The sequence below is a fragment of the Castor canadensis genome, chromosome X (genome assembly GCF_047511655.1).
Source record: "Castor canadensis chromosome X, mCasCan1.hap1v2, whole genome shotgun sequence".
Taxonomy (NCBI): Eukaryota; Metazoa; Chordata; class Mammalia; order Rodentia; family Castoridae; genus Castor; species Castor canadensis.
Window position 1 is genome coordinate 80,580,271 of NC_133405.1, and position 23,596 is coordinate 80,603,866.

At 45.1% G+C, this 23,596-nt stretch overlaps 1 protein-coding gene and 2 non-coding genes across 3 annotated transcripts in view; 2 read left to right on the forward strand and 1 right to left on the reverse strand.

The window, feature by feature from the left end:
- The window catches only part of LOC141419461 (doublesex- and mab-3-related transcription factor C1-like), a 54,938-nt gene that overhangs the window by 13,629 nt on the left and 17,713 nt on the right, over positions 1-23,596 (reverse strand). The window lies entirely within an intron of this gene.
- On the forward strand, positions 9,349-9,455 carry LOC141420042 (U6 spliceosomal RNA). Its single transcript, XR_012444751.1, has one exon. It is a non-coding gene; the product is annotated as a U6 spliceosomal RNA (small nuclear RNA).
- LOC141420043 (U6 spliceosomal RNA) lies at positions 21,874-21,980 on the forward strand. Its single transcript, XR_012444752.1, has one exon. It is a non-coding gene; the product is annotated as a U6 spliceosomal RNA (small nuclear RNA).

Genomic DNA, 23,596 nt, shown 5'->3' on the forward strand with positions numbered 1-23,596 from the left:
CACATATATTGTTTAGTGTCACTAACAGATAACGCATACAGACAGTGTGGCACAAGTATATTGGGGTATTATTCAGCCATAAAAGAGAGATTATGCATTTGTGAAAATATGTGTATACTTCAAGGACATAATGCTAAGAGAAACATGCCATATGCAGAACTAAAAATACAACAGAATCTCTCTTATAGGTGCCATCTAAAATGGCCGAACATGTACAAGCAGAAAGGAGAATGGTGGTTGCCAGGGACAGGGAGATGGGGAAAAATGGGAGATAGTGACCAAAGCATACCAAGTTGTAGTTATGTGGAATGAATGAGTCTAGAGATGACACGTGCAGAATGTGGACTCTAGTCACAAGGAATGTGTACTGGAAGCATACCAAGAGAGTAATTCAGGTGCTCACATCACACACGGAGAAAACAACGGCGACTATGTGGAGAGGTGGGTACTTTTATTTGCTTGACTGAAGTAATTGTCTCACTATGCAAAGGTATATCCAGAACATCTGAAGAGGCCTAAAACTTGACAAGAATAAAATGATAATCCAATAACAATGGGCAACTGATCTGAGCAGACACTTCTAAGCAGACACGCTATCACTTGAGCCACTCCACCAGCCCTATGAGCAGACACTTCTCAAAAGAAGAAATGCAAAAGGCCAATAAATACATGAGAAAATGCGCAAAATCTGTAGCCATCGTTGAAATGTAAATCAAAACTGCAGTGAAATTAGATCTCACTCCAAGTAGAATGGCCATTATTAAGAATTGCTGGCAAGGATGTGGAGAAAAGGGAACACTTACCTACTCCTAGTGGGGGGTATACATTAGCACAGCCAGTAAGGAAAGCAGTATGGATGTTTCCCCCAAAAGTTAAACTAGAACTACCAGTTCCAGTGATCCAGCTTTCTCAGTCCTGGGTACGCACCCAAAGGAAATGAGGTCAGTACACAAGAGACACCTTTATTGTGGCACTACTTACAATAGCCGAGATGTGGGATCAGCCTAGAGGCGCATCAACAGATGAATGCATAAAGTAAATTGAATACATATGCATATATGTGTATATTTTATATCATGGTATCATATATACATATAAACAATGGAGTATTATTCCGTCATAAAGAAAAGCGAAACCATGGGATTTGCAGACAGATAGAATTGGCCTAGGGCATCACATTAAGCAAAATAAGCCAGAAATAGAAAAGTGATATCACATGTGTTCTCTCACATGTGCAGAGTGAAAAACAAATAAATACAAAGACGGCCTGAGGTAGAACAAGGAATATGGTAGACTGGGAAGGGGTCGGGTGAGGCAGGGAGAGGGAAGGGTGGGGAGGGTAGGAGACTGGTGGGTGGACGTGATCAATGCATACATGGAATTATCACAATGCATCCCATAGTTTGTACGATTCATTTGTGTTTGTAATCATAATCAAATTTAAAGGTATAATCATGAGTGGGGTCAGTAAAATGGGAGACTAGGGAAACTCCAGACTCTTGTCACCCCCATGGAGAAAAGTCAGCACAAAACACCCGAGACTCAGGAGATCTGAGAGCCATTCAAAATTCCACCGCAATCAAGAGAATGGAAAAATCGAGAAAAAGCCAAATTCAAATGGTAGGAAGTCTCACGATTTTGTGTGCCCTGTCTCCTCTTCTGCCCTTCATGGCATCTATCCGCTGGGTGGAAAAGGCCCAATTCTTACCTACTTCATTTAATACAGAAGAAGTGAGGGGTTTGTTCAGCAGATACTAGACTGTCGGTGGACTGCCTTAGGGAACACTTTTTGACTTGCCTGACTCAGCGCTCACACAGGAAACAGAAGCATTGTTTAAATCTCAGTCTAGAAGCCATACCAGTGGAGGGTGCCGAGGTGGAAGAAAAGTGCCAGGGCATTGAAGACCTAGGGACACTTTGAGGCAAAAGGATCTATGGTCCCATGTAAAACGTGCCAGGAGACTCTTTGGGGGAAGAAGATATTCAATCCTGGTTACAATGAAGTGACAGTGACCAGGAAAGGCCTTGAGAAGCAAAAAGGGCCATCAAAAGATGTGAAATGAGTTTGTAATTCAAAATATTCTCATGAACGAAATCTCAGTCCTAGATGGCTTCGCTGGTGACCAGTATCAAATACTTTTAAAAACTGATAGCAGTCTGACAAGAGCTTTTTCAGACACAACAAGAGGGAACACTTCCCAATTCACTTTCTGAGGTCAGCATTACATTTATACCAAAAAAAAAAAAAAAAAGTCCAAGAAGTTGGCACGTGAAGACAATGGTATTACAGACCAGTATTCCTAATGAACCTAGATGCAAACCTCTCTCATGAAATTCTAGCAGTTTTAATTCAACGGTGTATGAAAAATACAACCCATTAGCAAGCACAGTTTATTGTAGGAATGCAAGGTCATTGTAGCATTGAAAAATCCACCAATTAATTTTACAACATTCGTGGAATAAGAGAAAAGAAAAGTAATTGTCAAGTATGTGACAGAAAATTAAGTTAGTAACAGAAAGCACACATTCCTGATAATTAAATTTGGAAAAGACCTGATAACTTAGGATCATAAGGGAATATCACCAACCTAGCCCAGTACTTCTCTGACACACCTGCTGCTGGCATCATATTTAATGGTGAAAGACTGAGGGCTTTGCCATAGGGTGGAGAGTAGGGCAGAATGTCTCTCTCCACAGACTCTCCCCGTGTGAACCCACCATTATACCGGAGGCCCTCCTTAGGTGGCACAATGAGGCAGGAAAATGAAATACAAGGCCTGCAGATTGAAAAGGAGGAAGTAAAAGACAAGCTTCATTTACAAGTGGAACCATAGTTTACCTAGAGAATACTACTACGTATTCCAGGAGAAAACATATCATCGCCCAGATGTCGTAAAAGACTTAGCACAGTTGCAGGATACAAAGGCCATATGCACAAAACCCATTGGATTTCAGTGTGCTAGGAGCAAATAATTGGAGACAGAATTGCCTTAAATGCCATTTATAATACCAGTAAAATAACTGAAGTATCTCTTCAGAATTTTAAGAGAACAAGTAAAAGACCTGTTCAGAGACAACTATAAAATATTGCCCAGAGAAAGTAAAGACCTAAATAAAGGGAAGCATATTACATTAACTGATCAGAAGACCCAAAGGGTCAGGATATCAATTCTCTAGCAATTGGTCTAGAGTTCTGTCGTGGGCAACATTAAAAGGAAAAGCCATTTCTCAAAGTTCTATGGTAATGCACGGGACAGAGACTAGGAGGAATTACACTCCCAAAGCTCCCGATATGACTGAAAGGGGTGGTGATCACAACAGCCTTGTGTTACCTCAGGACAGGATACATGGATCAATGGATGAAATGGAAGAGACCTACAAAAGCTCTGAGAGAATTAAATTGACTATTGGTACTGGGAAAGGTGGATGTCCTTAAGGAAAAAAGCAACAAACCTCAATACCTCACATATTAACTCAAAATAAATCATTGACCTGAGTGGAAATGGAAAAGTCGGGATGTAAAAAAGCATGAGCAACAATGGAAAAGTAATCAGTGTTCTTTTACCACAAGTTTGAAAAACAAAGAGTTTTGCGTTTCAAATGCCAGAGTTTGATGTCTCAGTGAGGCCCGGTTTCCTAATCCGGTACCCGAACCTCACGACTCACCTTCACTTCCACAAACTTCTGGAACAGAAAACTGAGCTCATGTATTGTCAGGTGCAAAAGCCCACGGTGTCTTCTAGAGCCAACACGGTGTGATGCTCTCCCTTTCCTCTCTTTCTAGGCCAACTGCTTTCTTCACTCATTTCAGACACGACTCCTTTACTAAATCTTCACTAACCCTATTTCAAGTCCCAGGGCCAGGGGTACTGCCACTCCTCAGTCCTCCCATTGCCTCATAAACTTTCTGCCATCACCTTCTGCTTTACTCGTGCCTTTCGTGGCTTCTTCCTTATAGGCCGGCTTGAAGCCACAGCTGGGTGTGGATCAGGGCACGGCCCATGAGAGGCTCACAGAAAACATCAGCCGTGTATCCTCAGGGGCATGTGACAGATGCTTTGCCACACAGCACCATTATTTTAAAGAACAAATAAAATCCTGAGGCTACCTGCTTCCTGTTCCCCTTGAGGGTGCTGCTTGCAGGGGGTTCCCCTGAACTCAGTGGTGTCCACCCCACAGACTGGTGTTAAAGTGGGGGAGGGGCGCATCCCTTGGCAGGTTCACGTGAAATCCAGCCTCAGGGGTGGGATTTGAGTCAGTGGGATTAGGCAACAAGAAGCATTGACCTCTGCTGCCAGGCATCTACTCAGCCCAGCCCAGACCTGTGCCCGGTCTGCCTCATATTGTCGTAGCCCTCCAGGCCCCCAAATACCTGTCCACCATCCACCACCCACCACATGCTGACTGACACAGGGACAGAGCCTCACCTGCCCTCTATAGGAAAACCAGGGTCGGTCTGGATCCTGGATGCCTCAGCCAGCTCACTCTCCTTGCTTTGATGACCTATTCTGACCACATACTTCCTGAGGGCCTTGACAGATGTCATTCTACAACTCATATTGGGGTGTGAGGAGGGCTACATAATCACTCCTGTCGGTGTCATTCCCACCAAATGAGAACTCACCTTCTGCCTGAGTACCTCTGAATTTTCTGTTCGGCAAGCAGGAACCTGGCTTGAGCCTACTCGGGTGTCCGGAGGGCAGAAGAAAAGGAGTGAAAGAAAGATGGGAAGTTTGGGAGGAAGGGATGGAGGAGATGTCACATACCAGAAATGTATCCACTGCTTGAGCACAGTGTACTCTGCTGTGGGAGGAGGGAAAGGTGGGAGGGGTAACGGGCTTGGGCATGTAGGGGGTGGGCCTCGGCCACTTTGTACCCTGCAGAGTGGGCAGCTTAGCAGATCTCTTCAAGGAAGTTCTCTTGGCCACTCCTGGCACGTCACACACGCCTGGAAGCATGCTCTTCACTCCCTTCCTGCCACCTCTTCACCTGGTAAGTCTCATTCCTCTCCTTGGTCATGGTCACCTTCCACGGGGGCGTGGGGTTCAGACTGCACATGTCACCACGCTATGCCAAGTACCAGGTTGGGGAGGCACATCACAGTGGCTGCAGTCCTGGTGGCCCTGTAGGCAGGAGGCGACTGACTCTGTTTTACAGAATGTGAAAGTGTCACGAAAAGACCCTGAGGAACGTGCTGTGTTGTGGGACACCATGGAGGAGCTGCTCCAGGAGCCAAAGCGTCCCCTAGGGGCTTGGAGGCATCGCTTCCAGAGACTGTTGGCGCATGTGGCCAAGTCCTTCAGGTAAGAGTTCGGGGCCACCCTGTGCCTCTCCCACTGCTCATAACCAAGGCCAGCCCACCCTTCCTGTCCAACCAAGGGACCCCCAGGCAAGTACTGAATTCCCAGGGCTCCCAAGGGTACACTTGCCACTCTGCTTTCCTTCTCAGGGGAGGATACCAGCCACTCTAAAGCTGAGACCACACAAGCTGTAGACACAGAGTCAAGAAGAGTGACCAAGACCCTCTGCTGCCGCAGGCCCCTCCTCTCCCCAGTGTCTCTGTCACTGAGCCTGAAATAAATGTGCCCGCACACTTCACAGTTGTTGTGCCATGATATCTGACGTCACTTTCTGCACCGACCACAGCCTCAGGTGCACTAGGGAGCGGCCCCTTTTGGGGGCTGGGGAGATGTGGAAGGGGTGCTCTGGCGTCTTCCTTAGCCCTCTATGCCTGCCCACCCTCCTACTTGAGGCAAGGCTGCTTGCTCGGGGAAGGGGTTTGTGGCTTCAGGGGCTGGTGGCCAAGTACCTGCGAGTTTCCTACCACTGACAGGGCTGACCCTCATTGGGCCCTTGCAGGCAGGAGTGGGGAATGAATGGCATGTCTCTTCCGCTGCAGTGCATGCAGCCTTCTCATGTGAGAAGGCCTGGGCAGTATCTATGTAGGGGGTGGGGGGGCGAGGCACGTGGAGGAAGACTCTGTGGATCCTATGCTAGGGCCTCAGGCCCAGGGCTCTCAAACACGCCTACCCCTCCTCAAGGCAGAGACTCTGCAAGAGACTGCCTTGCCTCCAACTACAGAGTGTTCCTCCCCATATGGGAGGAGAGTTTCTGCCTTCCTGGGGTGACCTTGAGATACACTGCAACATAATTTCCTCTGGACAAGGAACCGCTATACCGGAGGTTGGAGCACAGGGGGCCCTTCATCTTAACTCTGTGGAGGGGTCCTGTGAGAAACTGCAACACCAAGTGTCACAGAGGCCAGTGGAGTAACAGTTGGCCTTCAGACACAGCCTTCCTGGGGTGACCTTGAGATACACTGCAACATAATTTCCTCTGGACAAGGAACCGCTATACCGGAGGTTGGAGCACAGGGGGCCCTTCATCCTAACTCTGTGGAGGGGACTCTGTTAGAAATCTCAGTGCCAAAAATTATAGTTCCCCAGCCAATGCACCAGCAAATGGAATGTGAGGGATTCTTTGTTCATCTGCCACTAACATTGCTGTTTTCCTAGCCTGTGGGACCCTGTGCTCTGGACCTGCTCCAGGATGGGTGTCCCCTCTTCTTTCGGGCCAGCACTTGTGGACCATTTGGCCTAGGTTCTCAGGAAGTCACCGTCTCCTAGGCATGTTGGTGTTTTTTCCCAGCCTTTTTTGAAGTGTAATTGACAATTAAAAATATTACTCTGTTAAGCCATACAAGTGTGATGATTCCATAGGTGAAATGATTATCATGACCAAGCTAAACCACAAATCCCTCACCTCACAGTGTCACCACATTTCCTTTGTGACGAAAATATATAAGATCTACTCCCTTGCAAATTTCAAGTATACAAAGAAGCACTAACCAAATCTAAGTATGTACATATACGTATGTACGTTTATATGTAACCAAATATATAATTCATGCATTAATATGATTCAATGTGTGTATCTTTAAAACATGTTCAATATATATACTATGTACCATATTTCATAGATTGCATGAGTTATGTGTAACTACATAATGGAAAGCACCGTCATTATGGTATACGTTGATCTCATAATGCATTCAGTTTTTGTTCCCCATACTGAGCTTTGAACTCATTCTCTCGTGCTGTAAGGCAGGCGCACCATCTCTTGAGTCATGCCCCAGGCCCTTTTACAAATAAAAGTTTGTGCCCTTTGACCGGCATCTCCCATTTACCTTGTGCTTCCCTGACTTGGGTATCCCCTATTTTATACTTTTCTTTTCTGACTGGGACTGTTTTAGATTCCACATTGAAGTCAGACGATAGAGCATTTGTCTTTCTGTTTCTGACTTACTGCACTTGGCATAATGTCATCCGTGTTGTTGGAAATGACACAAAAATAGCAAGAGTTTCATCTTTTTGTTACTGAATAATGCTGCATTGTGTGTGCGTGTGTGTGTACATGTGTGTTTACAGAAAAAGAGGATACATTTTCTTTATCTATTCACCAATTGACAGACACTTGTACAGCTATTGTAAGTAATGATGCCTAACCGAGAGAATGAAGATATTTACTTCAAGCTACTGATACACATATATATACAACAGGGGTTGCTAGATTCTATGGTTGTAATACTTTCAACTTTTTGAGAAACATGTGTCTTGTTTTCCTTAATGGCTGTACCAATTCACATTAGCCAACACTGTAAAATGGTTAACTTTATTCCATACTTTCCCCAGTTCTTATCTCTTATCCTTTGAAATACCCACCCTAATAGTTGTGAGGTAATGTCATTGTGATTTTGATTTTCATTTCCCTGATGATTAGTGTTGAGCACTTTTTCCTATACCTGCAGACCATCTGTGGGTCTTCTTTTTAACAATGTCTATGTGAGTCCTTAGCCCACTTGTAAATTGGGTTTGTTTGGTTGGTTTTTTCTTTCTTTTTTTTTTTTTTTTGGCTATCTAGTTGCATGAGTTTCCTATGTTTTTGAGCTGAATTCCTTATCAGTGTATGCATGAAAATCACGGTATTAACAATACCTACTCTGCTGAGAGATAGCTAGGAAGAGGATTCATAGGCTGCCAAAATGGTTGCTGTAGGTCATGGTATCTCAGATGAGATCAAAGGACTCGCCACTCCCCAACACTTGCAGCAGCAGCTCAAAAGTGCTCAAAAGTGTTAGAGGAACAGCCAGGAGAGAATCCGTACCTCAGTGAGAGTCACAGCTAGTGGTGGGTCTGGCCCTGGCCCCCAGATCTCCTGACTCTCGCTGGAGTGTTCTTTCCAGCACCTCCTTCTGCAAGACCTGGCCCTCTGGGGTTTGTAAGAGGCCCACTCCTATGAACAGAGAAGGGGGCTAGTTTGGTGCCATGTGTCATTCCAGTTATGCCTGGGAGGAGACAGGTGCAAAAGGGACTTAATGTTGACATATAACATTAGAAACTGAGGGCTAGTGCCACATCTCATCTGAACCTTGATTTCTACTTGAGGACAATCTTTCCAGCTTCACATAGTGCGGGTGAGGACTGAAAGCATCAACCACAATGTCACCCAAATGAAAAGCATCCACAAGAGAAGATACAGAAAATAAGCTGCAAACTGAAAGTAGAGACTGACAGCAAACATCTTCCTCAATTACATTGGAGTAAAAATCATATTTGCAACACACAGAGAACTCTGATGTGACAAGTCAGTGACACTTACAGAAGAACAAAGAATGTCAGAAGAAGGGAGCAAAGAATGTGAGTGGGCCATTTGTAGAAATGAAAAATGGCCAAGACGAAAGGAGGAGCAGTGCCATGTCATAAGCAGACTGGAAAGAACATAAAAACCACGTTCCATTTTTCAAACTGCGAATTGACAAAACACTAAAAATTTTAATGTTAGCAGGTGGGTCTCATGTAATGAAGTCCCATTGCTGGTATTGTGACCTGGTGCCCATTTTTGGAACAACATTCAGCAGGGGTTAACCAACTTTAGAACACTTATCCTACTGTGCAACTCCACGTTCTTTCTTCCCCTTGCTACAAAACAGAACTAGAGACAGGGTGGTGAACGCTGATGCTTCTCCCAGGTGTGGAGGCACATACCTCTAATCCCAGCACTTGGAAAGATGAGGCAGGAGGATCACCAGATTGAGGTCAGCCTGAGTTTCATAACTAGACTGTTGCCAAAACAAACAAACAACAACAACAACAACAAAAACCCCCAAACCACCTGGTACTTCTTATGCTAGAGCCGTTTGTCTGGTCTCAATGCCCGCCACTGGTTTCTAGAAAGCGGGTTTCCAGCTCTGTTTACACCCTAGGGCAGGCTCAAGGTCAGGACCCTGGAGAGTTCCCCAGGGCTGAACCCTTACTTTGATTTGAGTAGCCTGATTTAAAATTATAGCCGTTGCTTGCTTCGGCAGCACATACAGTAAAATTAGAACGATACAGAGAAGATTAGCATGGCCACTGTGCAAGGATGACAGGAAAATTCATGAAGCATTCCATATTAGAAAAGTAATAAAAAATAAAATGATAGCCAAGGGCTTCAAGGTCTGTGTAAGACACCGTTTTCTACATTATGTTTCCTCCAGTGCCCACCTTGGGTTTCACTAATGCATTGAAGGGACACCTGGAGTTTGATTATAGATCCTTAGCAGACCTGGGGCTCCAGTCCCTGGGAATTTGGGGGCAATCTGGGAGATCAGGCGGAGCCTCCCTGTCTACTTGTTGAATTTATTGACACGAGCAAGGAGCTGGGAAATGGAACAGTATGACTGACACATACTTGGGATTCAAATTCACTAAAGCTTAAAGTTACCAATGTACAAATCCATCTTCCCCCAAGTCTTTGGGTTTACAGTCAACAGTAATGTAAACATTAGGAACCATCACTTTCAATAATTCATTTAGTCATGTGTTAGGGTGGGGCTGGAAGCCTGGTGAGAAAGGATTCTAAGGCGAGTGGGAGAGAGGAAGGGACACAGGAGGCATCTCAGTGCATGAAGGAGTTGATGAGAATGTATCGACTGCATGAATACAAGTACTCATCTGCAGGAGGAGCAGGAGCAATGTAAGACAGGGACAGGAATGGAGTTCACAAAGGGGACCGCACATTAGCTTCTTTACCCGTGGTGGGATGAAAAGCTGTGCTGGCCTCTGGCATACAGTCCTTTCAGACACTATGTGCACATCACCCTTTCGGGAGGCCCTGAAGGTTTCTGGAACTCTGCTGCTGCGGAGTCATAAGCTGCATCTTCCTGCGGCCCCCAGAGAGGGGCCCTAGCGTGGCAGGCCTAGCAGCTTAACCCTTCATCTTTCAGGGGAGAGCAAACTCGCAGGCCTGTTGAGTCTGAGTTCTCTACGCTGTGACAGATTATTTGCCCCAGAAGGGCTGGGATCTGGGTCGCAGGAGATCACTTCTATGTGCAATGAGCCTAACTCTGGACCCACTGTGCCCATAGTGGCTCTCAATATCAAATTTATCAATTTGATAAATGACTGAAACAGTGCCAGGGCAATCCACGCAGGTTTTTCTCTATTTTAAAGAAGAGGACTGGCTCAGCTGAAGACAGCGCCCTATACTTATTTGTCATCACCCCAGAGAACACATCCAACAGCACAGGCTGGCCCAGGGAGCTCCATCTTACAACTCACGGTTGTAATAGTGGAACTACCCTATGGAACTCAGGGAAGGAGAGAAAGAAAAGAGAATGATAAAGCCTCAACAATATCGTAAAACATAACATCTGTGAGGGTAGAGGATATAAGGATGTGTCTTGAAAGCTGCTGAAAAATGGGGGAGAGGTGGGAGGTTAAAGGGTAAGGCAGAGCAATGGAAGAGGTTGAACGGACCAAAGTAAAGTACACTCACAGCAGGGATACATTAAGAAAACCCTTTGAACATCAACTTAGATATTAATAATGAGAGACAGGACTATAAAATAGGTACAGCGTGGGGGGTACTTGTGGGAGGGAGAAAGGTGAACGAAGGAGATTAAGGTAATAAGGTTGATAGACTTCATGTACTTATACAAAATAGAACAAAGAAACCTCTTTGCAATAGTTTTAAGTGGGGCGGGGAGGGGTTGAGGGGAAAGAGATGGTAGGGGTGATCTAATCACTGTCCAATATGAGCCTATTTGGAATTGTCACAATGCATCCCCCCCTTTATAAGGAACATATCCTGATGAAAAAAATTAGCAGTATGAAGAATTTTATGGCAATAATAGCACAAAGGAACAGGAGGGTCTGGAGCTTCAGTGGGCCCAAGACGATAGAATATTGAAATTAAGTTGGTATTAATCTAACTAGGTTCTTTTATGTTAAAATGTTAACTGTCACCCGTGGGTGTCAACCGCTTAGAACATACCTCAAAAATACAGTGAGGAAAGTTTATGGTTTGGACTATAAATGTCCCCCCAAATCTCATGTGTTGAAGGTTTGGTCCCCAGTGCAGCAGGGTTCAAAAGTGGGGCCTGGGGAGTGATTGGATCATGGGGGCTCTGACCTCATGTACGGATTTTAATCCCCTTGTAGGCTCATGATTTCCTAGGCTGTTTGCACGTGTTACAGACGTTTGGAGGCAGGACCTACTTGGAGGACGCAAGTTATTGGGTGCGTATCTTGCCCCCGGCCCCACTATCCATTTGTCTTTTCTTTCTAGTCACAGGAGGCGAGCAGCTTTGCTCCAACACGTGCTGCCGTCATGATGCTCTGTCCCTCTACAGATCCAGAAACTACGGAGCAAAGTGACCCTAGATTGAAGCCTTTGAAGCATGAGTCAAAATAAATCTTTCCTCTGTTAAGGTGATTTTTCTCAGGGATTTTGTCACAGTGACAGAAAGCCTGCCAATGCAGGAAACAAAACGAGAATAGACAGGGTACATCGAGAAGGTATCTTGGTAGCAACAACAACAACAAAAGAGCGTCAGTGGAGAGACAGAGGAGCATTGGATGTAAGCAGGATAATAGAAAAGTGGAAAGCATAAATCCGACCTTATTGTTCATTATATTAAACGTAAATATACTGAGCCCAGCCATATAAAGCAAGCTGTGTAAGAGCACGAGTCAACTGTATCCTGGCCACAACAGACACACTTTAGACTCAAGAGTCGCCAGTAGTTTGAATGTGAAAGGATAAAATAATCCCACCACAAAAACCATATAGGGATTATGTTACATGACATCATATTATATCATATCATATCTTATGTTAATTATATGACATTAAATTATGCAATATTATACTACTACATGACATGGTAGTAGATGCAGAACAAAAAGTATTGAAATTATACAAGTAGAGTTCAAGAGTGGTCGCCAAGGGTGAGGTGCTGGAAAAATGGAGAGACGTTAGTAAAAGGTTACAAACATTCAAGTATAAGATGTAGAAGTAACGATAATCTAATGTGCCATATGGTCAATATGCTACACATTACGTATACATTTATATTAACGTATATTAATGGATGTTATGTATAATATATCTCAAAGTATACGTTTTGGGCTATATAACATATATTAACATAGAAAATATATACATTTGCTGATTTACGCATAACACCCACATTATATGCATACACACATATATTGTTTAGTGTCACTAACAGATAACGCATACAGACAGTGTGGCACAAGTATATTGGGGTATTATTCAGCCATAAAAGAGAGATTATGCATTTGTGAAAATATGTGTATACTTCAAGGACATAATGCTAAGAGAAACATGCCATATGCAGAACTAAAAATACAACAGAATCTCTCTTATAGGTGCCATCTAAAATGGCCGAACATGTACAAGCAGAAAGGAGAATGGTGGTTGCCAGGGACAGGGAGATGGGGAAAAATGGGAGATAGTGACCAAAGCATACCAAGTTGTAGTTATGTGGAATGAATGAGTCTAGAGATGACACGTGCAGAATGTGGACTCTAGTCACAAGGAATGTGTACTGGAAGCATACCAAGAGAGTAATTCAGGTGCTCACATCACACACGGAGAAAACAACGGCGACTATGTGGAGAGGTGGGTACTTTTATTTGCTTGACTGAAGTAATTGTCTCACTATGCAAAGGTATATCCAGAACATCTGAAGAGGCCTAAAACTTGACAAGAATAAAATGATAATCCAATAACAATGGGCAACTGATCTGAGCAGACACTTCTAAGCAGACACGCTATCACTTGAGCCACTCCACCAGCCCTATGAGCAGACACTTCTCAAAAGAAGAAATGCAAAAGGCCAATAAATACATGAGAAAATGCGCAAAATCTGTAGCCATCGTTGAAATGTAAATCAAAACTGCAGTGAAATTAGATCTCACTCCAAGTAGAATGGCCATTATTAAGAATTGCTGGCAAGGATGTGGAGAAAAGGGAACACTTACCTACTCCTAGTGGGGGGTATACATTAGCACAGCCAGTAAGGAAAGCAGTATGGATGTTTCCCCCAAAAGTTAAACTAGAACTACCAGTTCCAGTGATCCAGCTTTCTCAGTCCTGGGTACGCACCCAAAGGAAATGAGGTCAGTACACAAGAGACACCTTTATTGTGGCACTACTTACAATAGCCGAGATGTGGGATCAGCCTAGAGGCGCATCAACAGATGAATGCATAAAGTAAATTGAATACATATGCATATATGTGTATATTTTATATCATGGTATCATATATACATATAAACAATGGAGTATTATTCCGTCATAAAGAAAAGCGAAACCATGGGATTTGCAGACAGATAGAATTGGCCTAGGGCATCACATTAAGCAAAATAAGCCAGAAATAGAAAAGTGATATCACATGTGTTCTCTCACATGTGCAGAGTGAAAAACAAATAAATACAAAGACGGCCTGAGGTAGAACAAGGAATATGGTAGACTGGGAAGGGGTCGGGTGAGGCAGGGAGAGGGAAGGGTGGGGAGGGTAGGAGACTGGTGGGTGGACGTGATCAATGCATACATGGAATTATCACAATGCATCCCATAGTTTGTACGATTCATTTGTGTTTGTAATCATAATCAAATTTAAAGGTATAATCATGAGTGGGGTCAGTAAAATGGGAGACTAGGGAAACTCCAGACTCTTGTCACCCCCATGGAGAAAAGTCAGCACAAAACACCCGAGACTCAGGAGATCTGAGAGCCATTCAAAATTCCACCGCAATCAAGAGAATGGAAAAATCGAGAAAAAGCCAAATTCAAATGGTAGGAAGTCTCACGATTTTGTGTGCCCTGTCTCCTCTTCTGCCCTTCATGGCATCTATCCGCTGGGTGGAAAAGGCCCAATTCTTACCTACTTCATTTAATACAGAAGAAGTGAGGGGTTTGTTCAGCAGATACTAGACTGTCGGTGGACTGCCTTAGGGAACACTTTTTGACTTGCCTGACTCAGCGCTCACACAGGAAACAGAAGCATTGTTTAAATCTCAGTCTAGAAGCCATACCAGTGGAGGGTGCCGAGGTGGAAGAAAAGTGCCAGGGCATTGAAGACCTAGGGACACTTTGAGGCAAAAGGATCTATGGTCCCATGTAAAACGTGCCAGGAGACTCTTTGGGGGAAGAAGATATTCAATCCTGGTTACAATGAAGTGACAGTGACCAGGAAAGGCCTTGAGAAGCAAAAAGGGCCATCAAAAGATGTGAAATGAGTTTGTAATTCAAAATATTCTCATGAACGAAATCTCAGTCCTAGATGGCTTCGCTGGTGACCAGTATCAAATACTTTTAAAAACTGATAGCAGTCTGACAAGAGCTTTTTCAGACACAACAAGAGGGAACACTTCCCAATTCACTTTCTGAGGTCAGCATTACATTTATACCAAAAAAAAAAAAAAAAAGTCCAAGAAGTTGGCACGTGAAGACAATGGTATTACAGACCAGTATTCCTAATGAACCTAGATGCAAACCTCTCTCATGAAATTCTAGCAGTTTTAATTCAACGGTGTATGAAAAATACAACCCATTAGCAAGCACAGTTTATTGTAGGAATGCAAGGTCATTGTAGCATTGAAAAATCCACCAATTAATTTTACAACATTCGTGGAATAAGAGAAAAGAAAAGTAATTGTCAAGTATGTGACAGAAAATTAAGTTAGTAACAGAAAGCACACATTCCTGATAATTAAATTTGGAAAAGACCTGATAACTTAGGATCATAAGGGAATATCACCAACCTAGCCCAGTACTTCTCTGACACACCTGCTGCTGGCATCATATTTAATGGTGAAAGACTGAGGGCTTTGCCATAGGGTGGAGAGTAGGGCAGAATGTCTCTCTCCACAGACTCTCCCCGTGTGAACCCACCATTATACCGGAGGCCCTCCTTAGGTGGCACAATGAGGCAGGAAAATGAAATACAAGGCCTGCAGATTGAAAAGGAGGAAGTAAAAGACAAGCTTCATTTACAAGTGGAACCATAGTTTACCTAGAGAATACTACTACGTATTCCAGGAGAAAACATATCATCGCCCAGATGTCGTAAAAGACTTAGCACAGTTGCAGGATACAAAGGCCATATGCACAAAACCCATTGGATTTCAGTGTGCTAGGAGCAAATAATTGGAGACAGAATTGCCTTAAATGCCATTTATAATACCAGTAAAATAACTGAAGTATCTCTTCAGAATTTTAAGAGAACAAGTAAAAGACCTGTTCAGAGACAACTATAAAATATTGCCCAGAGAAAGTAAAGACCTAAATAAAGGGAAGCATATTACATTAACTGATCAGAAGACCCAAAGGGTCAGGATATCAATTCTCTAGCAATTGGTCTAGAGTTCTGTCGTGGGCAACATTAAAAGGAAAAGCCATTTCTCAAAGTTCTATGGTAATGCACGGGACAGAGACTAGGAGGAATTACACTCCCAAAGCTCCCGATATGACTGAAAGGGGTGGTGATCACAACAGCCTTGTGTTACCTCAGGACAGGATACATGGATCAATGGATGAAATGGAAGAGACCTACAAAAGCTCTGAGAGAATTAAATTGACTATTGGTACTGGGAAAGGTGGATGTCCTTAAGGAAAAAAGCAACAAACCTCAATACCTCACATATTAACTCAAAATAAATCATTGACCTGAGTGGAAATGGAAAAGTCGGGATGTAAAAAAGCATGAGCAACAATGGAAAAGTAATCAGTGTTCTTTTACCACAAGTTTGAAAAACAAAGAGTTTTGCGTTTCAAATGCCAGAGTTTGATGTCTCAGTGAGGCCCGGTTTCCTAATCCGGTACCCGAACCTCACGACTCACCTTCACTTCCACAAACTTCTGGAACAGAAAACTGAGCTCATGTATTGTCAGGTGCAAAAGCCCACGGTGTCTTCTAGAGCCAACACGGTGTGATGCTCTCCCTTTCCTCTCTTTCTAGGCCAACTGCTTTCTTCACTCATTTCAGACATGACTCCTTTACTAAATCTTCACTAACCCTATTTCAAGTCCCAGGGCCAGGGGTACTGCCACTCCTCAGTCCTCCCATTGCCTCATAAACTTTCTGCCATCACCTTCTGCTTTACTCGTGCCTTTCGTGGCTTCTTCCTTATAGGCCGGCTTGAAGCCACAGCTGGGTGTGGATCAGGGCACGGCCCATGAGAGGCTCACAGAAAACATCAGCCGTGTATCCTCAGGGGCATGTGACAGATGCTTTGCCACACAGCACCATTATTTTAAAGAACAAATAAAATCCTGAGGCTACCTGCTTCCTGTTCCCCTTGAGGGTGCTGCTTGCAGGGGGTTCCCCTGAACTCAGTGGTGTCCACCCCACAGACTGGTGTTAAAGTGGGGGAGGGGCGCATCCCTTGGCAGGTTCACGTGAAATCCAGCCTCAGGGGTGGGATTTGAGTCAGTGGGATTAGGCAACAAGAAGCATTGACCTCTGCTGCCAGGCATCTACTCAGCCCAGCCCAGACCTGTGCCCGGTCTGCCTCATATTGTCGTAGCCCTCCAGGCCCCCAAATACCTGTCCACCATCCACCACCCACCACATGCTGACTGACACAGGGACAGAGCCTCACCTGCCCTCTATAGGAAAACCAGGGTCGGTCTGGATCCTGGATGCCTCAGCCAGCTCACTCTCCTTGCTTTGATGACCTATTCTGACCACATACTTCCTGAGGGCCTTGACAGATGTCATTCTACAACTCATATTGGGGTGTGAGGAGGGCTACATAATCACTCCTGTCGGTGTCATTCCCACCAAATGAGAACTCACCTTCTGCCTGAGTACCTCTGAATTTTCTGTTCGGCAAGCAGGAACCTGGCTTGAGCCTACTCGGGTGTCCGGAGGGCAGAAGAAAAGGAGTGAAAGAAAGATGGGAAGTTTGGGAGGAAGGGATGGAGGAGATGTCACATACCAGAAATGTATCCACTGCTTGAGCACAGTGTACTCTGCTGTGGGAGGAGGGAAAGGTGGGAGGGGTAACGGGCTTGGGCATGTAGGGGGTGGGCCTCGGCCACTTTGTACCCTGCAGAGTGGGCAGCTTAGCAGATCTCTTCAAGGAAGTTCTCTTGGCCACTCCTGGCACGTCACACACGCCTGGAAGCATGCTCTTCACTCCCTTCCTGCCACCTCTTCACCTGGTAAGTCTCATTCCTCTCCTTGGTCATGGTCACCTTCCACGGGGGCGTGGGGTTCAGACTGCACATGTCACCACGCTATGCCAAGTACCAGGTTGGGGAGGCACATCACAGTGGCTGCAGTCCTGGTGGCCCTGTAGGCAGGAGGCGACTGACTCTGTTTTACAGAATGTGAAAGTGTCACGAAAAGACCCTGAGGAACGTGCTGTGTTGTGGGACACCATGGAGGAGCTGCTCCAGGAGCCAAAGCGTCCCCTAGGGGCTTGGAGGCATCGCTTCCAGAGACTGTTGGCGCATGTGGCCAAGTCCTTCAGGTAAGAGTTCGGGGCCACCCTGTGCCTCTCCCACTGCTCATAACCAAGGCCAGCCCACCCTTCCTGTCCAACCAAGGGACCCCCAGGCAAGTACTGAATTCCCAGGGCTCCCAAGGGTACACTTGCCACTCTGCTTTCCTTCTCAGGGGAGGATACCAGCCACTCTAAAGCTGAGACCACACAAGCTGTAGACACAGAGTCAAGAAGAGTGACCAAGACCCTCTGCTGCCGCAGGCCCCTCCTCTCCCCAGTGTCTCTGTCACTGAGCCTGAAATAAATGTGCCCGCACACTTCACAGTTGTTGTGCCATGATATCTGACGTCACTTTCTGCACCGACCACAGCCTCAGGTGCACTAGGGAGCGGCCCCTTTCGGGGGCTGGGGAGATGTGGAAGGGGTGCTCTGGCGTCTTCCTTAGCCCTCTATGCCTGCCCACCCTCCTACTTGAGGCAAGGCTGCTTGCTCGGGGAAGGGGTTTGTGGCTTCAGGGGCTGGTGGCCAAGTACCTGCGAGTTTCCTACCACTGACAGGGCTGACCCTCATTGGGCCCTTGCAGGCAGGAGTGGGGAATGAATGGCATGTCTCTTCCGCTGCAGTGCATGCAGCCTTCTCATGTGAGAAGGCCTGGGCAGTATCTATGTAGGGGGTGGGGGGGCGAGGCACGTGGAGGAAGACTCTGTGGATCCTATGCTAGGGCCTCAGGCCCAGGGCTCTCAAACACGCCTACCCCTCCTCAAGGCAGAGACTCTGCAAGAGACTGCCTTGCCTCCAACTACAGAGTGTTCCTCCCCATATGGGAGGAGAGTTTCTGCCTTCCTGGGGTGACCTTGAGATACACTGCAACATAATTTCCTCTGGACAAGGAACCGCTATACCGGAGGTTGGAGCACAGGGGGCCCTTCATCTTAACTCTGTGGAGGGGTCCTGTGAGAAACTGCAACACCAAGTGTCACAGAGGCCAGTGGAGTAACAGTTGGCCTTCAGACACAGCCTTCCTGGGGTGACCTTGAGATACACTGCAACATAATTTCCTCTGGACAAGGAACCGCTATACCGGAGGTTGGAGCACAGGGGGCCCTTCATCCTAACTCTGTGGAGGGGACTCTGTTAGAAATCTCAGTGCCAAAAATTATAGTTCCCCAGCCAATGCACCAGCAAATGGAATGTGAGGGATTCTTTGTTCATCTGCCACTAACATTGCTGTTTTCCTAGCCTGTGGGACCCTGTGCTCTGGACCTGCTCCAGGATGGGTGTCCCCTCTTCTTTCGGGCCAGCACTTGTGGACCATTTGGCCTAGGTTCTCAGGAAGTCACCGTCTCCTAGGCATGTTGGTGTTTTTTCCCAGCCTTTTTTGAAGTGTAATTGACAATTAAAAATATTACTCTGTTAAGCCATACAAGTGTGATGATTCCATAGGTGAAATGATTATCATGACCAAGCTAAACCACAAATCCCTCACCTCACAGTGTCACCACATTTCCTTTGTGACGAAAATATATAAGATCTACTCCCTTGCAAATTTCAAGTATACAAAGAAGCACTAACCAAATCTAAGTATGTACATATACGTATGTACGTTTATATGTAACCAAATATATAATTCATGCATTAATATGATTCAATGTGTGTATCTTTAAAACATGTTCAATATATATACTATGTACCATATTTCATAGATTGCATGAGTTATGTGTAACTACATAATGGAAAGCACCGTCATTATGGTATACGTTGATCTCATAATGCATTCAGTTTTTGTTCCCCATACTGAGCTTTGAACTCATTCTCTCGTGCTGTAAGGCAGGCGCACCATCTCTTGAGTCATGCCCCAGGCCCTTTTACAAATAAAAGTTTGTGCCCTTTGACCGGCGTCTCCCATTTACCTTGTGCTTCCCTGACTTGGGTATCCCCTATTTTATACTTTTCTTTTCTGACTGGGACTGTTTTAGATTCCACATTGAAGTCAGACGATAGAGCATTTGTCTTTCTGTTTCTGACTTACTGCACTTGGCATAATGTCATCCGTGTTGTTGGAAATGACACAAAAATAGCAAGAGTTTCATCTTTTTGTTACTGAATAATGCTGCATTGTGTGTGCGTGTGTGTGTACATGTGTGTTTACAGAAAAAGAGGATACATTTTCTTTATCTATTCACCAATTGACAGACACTTGTACAGCTATTGTAAGTAATGATGCCTAACCGAGAGAATGAAGATATTTACTTCAAGCTACTGATACACATATATATACAACAGGGGTTGCTAGATTCTATGGTTGTAATACTTTCAACTTTTTGAGAAACATGTGTCTTGTTTTCCTTAATGGCTGTACCAATTCACATTAGCCAACACTGTAAAATGGTTAACTTTATTCCATACTTTCCCCAGTTCTTATCTCTTATCCTTTGAAATACCCACCCTAATAGTTGTGAGGTAATGTCATTGTGATTTTGATTTTCATTTCCCTGATGATTAGTGTTGAGCACTTTTTCCTATACCTGCAGACCATCTGTGGGTCTTCTTTTTAACAATGTCTATGTGAGTCCTTAGCCCACTTGTAAATTGGGTTTGTTTGGTTGGTTTTTTCTTTCTTTTTTTTTTTTTTTTGGCTATCTAGTTGCATGAGTTTCCTATGTTTTTGAGCTGAATTCCTTATCAGTGTATGCATGAAAATCACGGTATTAACAATACCTACTCTGCTGAGAGATAGCTAGGAAGAGGATTCATAGGCTGCCAAAATGGTTGCTGTAGGTCATGGTATCTCAGATGAGATCAAAGGACTCGCCACTCCCCAACACTTGCAGCAGCAGCTCAAAAGTGCTCAAAAGTGTTAGAGGAACAGCCAGGAGAGAATCCGTACCTCAGTGAGAGTCACAGCTAGTGGTGGGTCTGGCCCTGGCCCCCAGATCTCCTGACTCTCGCTGGAGTGTTCTTTCCAGCACCTCCTTCTGCAAGACCTGGCCCTCTGGGGTTTGTAAGAGGCCCACTCCTATGAACAGAGAAGGGGGCTAGTTTGGTGCCATGTGTCATTCCAGTTATGCCTGGGAGGAGACAGGTGCAAAAGGGACTTAATGTTGACATATAACATTAGAAACTGAGGGCTAGTGCCACATCTCATCTGAACCTTGATTTCTACTTGAGGACAATCTTTCCAGCTTCACATAGTGCGGGTGAGGACTGAAAGCATCAACCACAATGTCACCCAAATGAAAAGCATCCACAAGAGAAGATACAGAAAATAAGCTGCAAACTGAAAGTAGAGACTGACAGCAAACATCTTCCTCAATTACATTGGAGTAAAAATCATATTTGCAACACACAGAGAACTCTGATGTGACAAGTCAGTGACACTTACAGAAGAACAAAGAATGTCAGAAGAAGGGAGCAAAGAATGTGAGTGGGCCATTTGTAGAAATGAAAAATGGCCAAGACGAAAGGAGGAGCAGTGCCATGTCATAAGCAGACTGGAAAGAACATAAAAACCACGTTCCATTTTTCAAACTGCGAATTGACAAAACACTAAAAATTTTAATGTTAGCAGGTGGGTCTCATGTAATGAAGTCCCATTGCTGGTATTGTGACCTGGTGCCCATTTTTGGAACAACATTCAGCAGGGGTTAACCAACTTTAGAACACTTATCCTACTGTGCAACTCCACGTTCTTTCTTCCCCTTGCTACAAAACAGAACTAGAGACAGGGTGGTGAACGCTGATGCTTCTCCCAGGTGTGGAGGCACATACCTCTAATCCCAGCACTTGGAAAGATGAGGCAGGAGGATCACCAGATTGAGGTCAGCCTGAGTTTCATAACTAGACTGTTGCCAAAACAAACAAACAACAACAACAACAACAAAAACCCCCAAACCACCTGGTACTTCTTATGCTAGAGCCGTTTGTCTGGTCTCAATGCCCGCCACTGGTTTCTAGAAAGCGGGTTTCCAGCTCTGTTTACACCCTAGGGCAGGCTCAAGGTCAGGACCCTGGAGAGTTCCCCAGGGCTGAACCCTTACTTTGATTTGAGTAGCCTGATTTAAAATTATAGCCGTTGCTTGCTTCGGCAGCACATACAGTAAAATTAGAACGATACAGAGAAGATTAGCATGGCCACTGTGCAAGGATGACAGGAAAATTCATGAAGCATTCCATATTAGAAAAGTAATAAAAAATAAAATGATAGCCAAGGGCTTCAAGGTCTGTGTAAGACACCGTTTTCTACATTATGTTTCCTCCAGTGCCCACCTTGGGTTTCACTAATGCATTGAAGGGACACCTGGAGTTTGATTATAGATCCTTAGCAGACCTGGGGCTCCAGTCCCTGGGAATTTGGGGGCAATCTGGGAGATCAGGCGGAGCCTCCCTGTCTACTTGTTGAATTTATTGACACGAGCAAGGAGCTGGGAAATGGAACAGTATGACTGACACATACTTGGGATTCAAATTCACTAAAGCTTAAAGTTACCAATGTACAAATCCATCTTCCCCCAAGTCTTTGGGTTTACAGTCAACAGTAATGTAAACATTAGGAACCATCACTTTCAATAATTCATTTAGTCATGTGTTAGGGTGGGGCTGGAAGCCTGGTGAGAAAGGATTCTAAGGCGAGTGGGAGAGAGGAAGGGACACAGGAGGCATCTCAGTGCATGAAGGAGTTGATGAGAATGTATCGACTGCATGAATACAAGTACTCATCTGCAGGAGGAGCAGGAGCAATGTAAGACAGGGACAGGAATGGAGTTCACAAAGGGGACCGCACATTAGCTTCTTTACCCGTGGTGGGATGAAAAGCTGTGCTGGCCTCTGGCATACAGTCCTTTCAGACACTATGTGCACATCACCCTTTCGGGAGGCCCTGAAGGTTTCTGGAACTCTGCTGCTGCGGAGTCATAAGCTGCATCTTCCTGCGGCCCCCAGAGAGGGGCCCTAGCGTGGCAGGCCTAGCAGCTTAACCCTTCATCTTTCAGGGGAGAGCAAACTCGCAGGCCTGTTGAGTCTGAGTTCTCTACGCTGTGACAGATTATTTGCCCCAGAAGGGCTGGGATCTGGGTCGCAGGAGATCACTTCTATGTGCAATGAGCCTAACTCTGGACCCACTGTGCCCATAGTGGCTCTCAATATCAAATTTATCAATTTGATAAATGACTGAAACAGTGCCAGGGCAATCCACGCAGGTTTTTCTCTATTTTAAAGAAGAGGACTGGCTCAGCTGAAGACAGCGCCCTATACTTATTTGTCATCACCCCAGAGAACACATCCAACAGCACAGGCTGGCCCAGGGAGCTCCATCTTCTGCAAAGCTTTGGGAAGGGCTGGTTGCAGAGAGCCTTGGTACGTGCGACCGAGTCCTTCAGGTGAAAGCCGGCCTCTGCCTCTCTCACTGCTCATAGCCAAGCCCAGCAGCCTCCCTTCTGTCCCAGCTCACCCCAGTCCAGGGACAAATTCCTCATGGTTCCTAACGGGCCCCCTTGTCTCTCTGCTTTCCTTCCTAGGGGAAACTGGAGACTCAGAAACTCAGGTCTCCTCTAAAGTCCCCAGGTCCTCACTTTCTGAATATCTGATTTGGAAAGTATGAAATACATGCTTCAGTTGGTATTCTTTCATAATATCTGTCATCCCTGTGCACAGGGATATCTACCTTGTGTGGTTTGGGTTGGTGTGCTTTGGTGAAAGTGGCTGGAGTGGTTCATTATGGAGACAAAGGACAGTAATTGGATGTAATTACACAGTAATCTGGGCCGCTACCCCTCTGCCTTGGAAGGATAGGGTTTTAG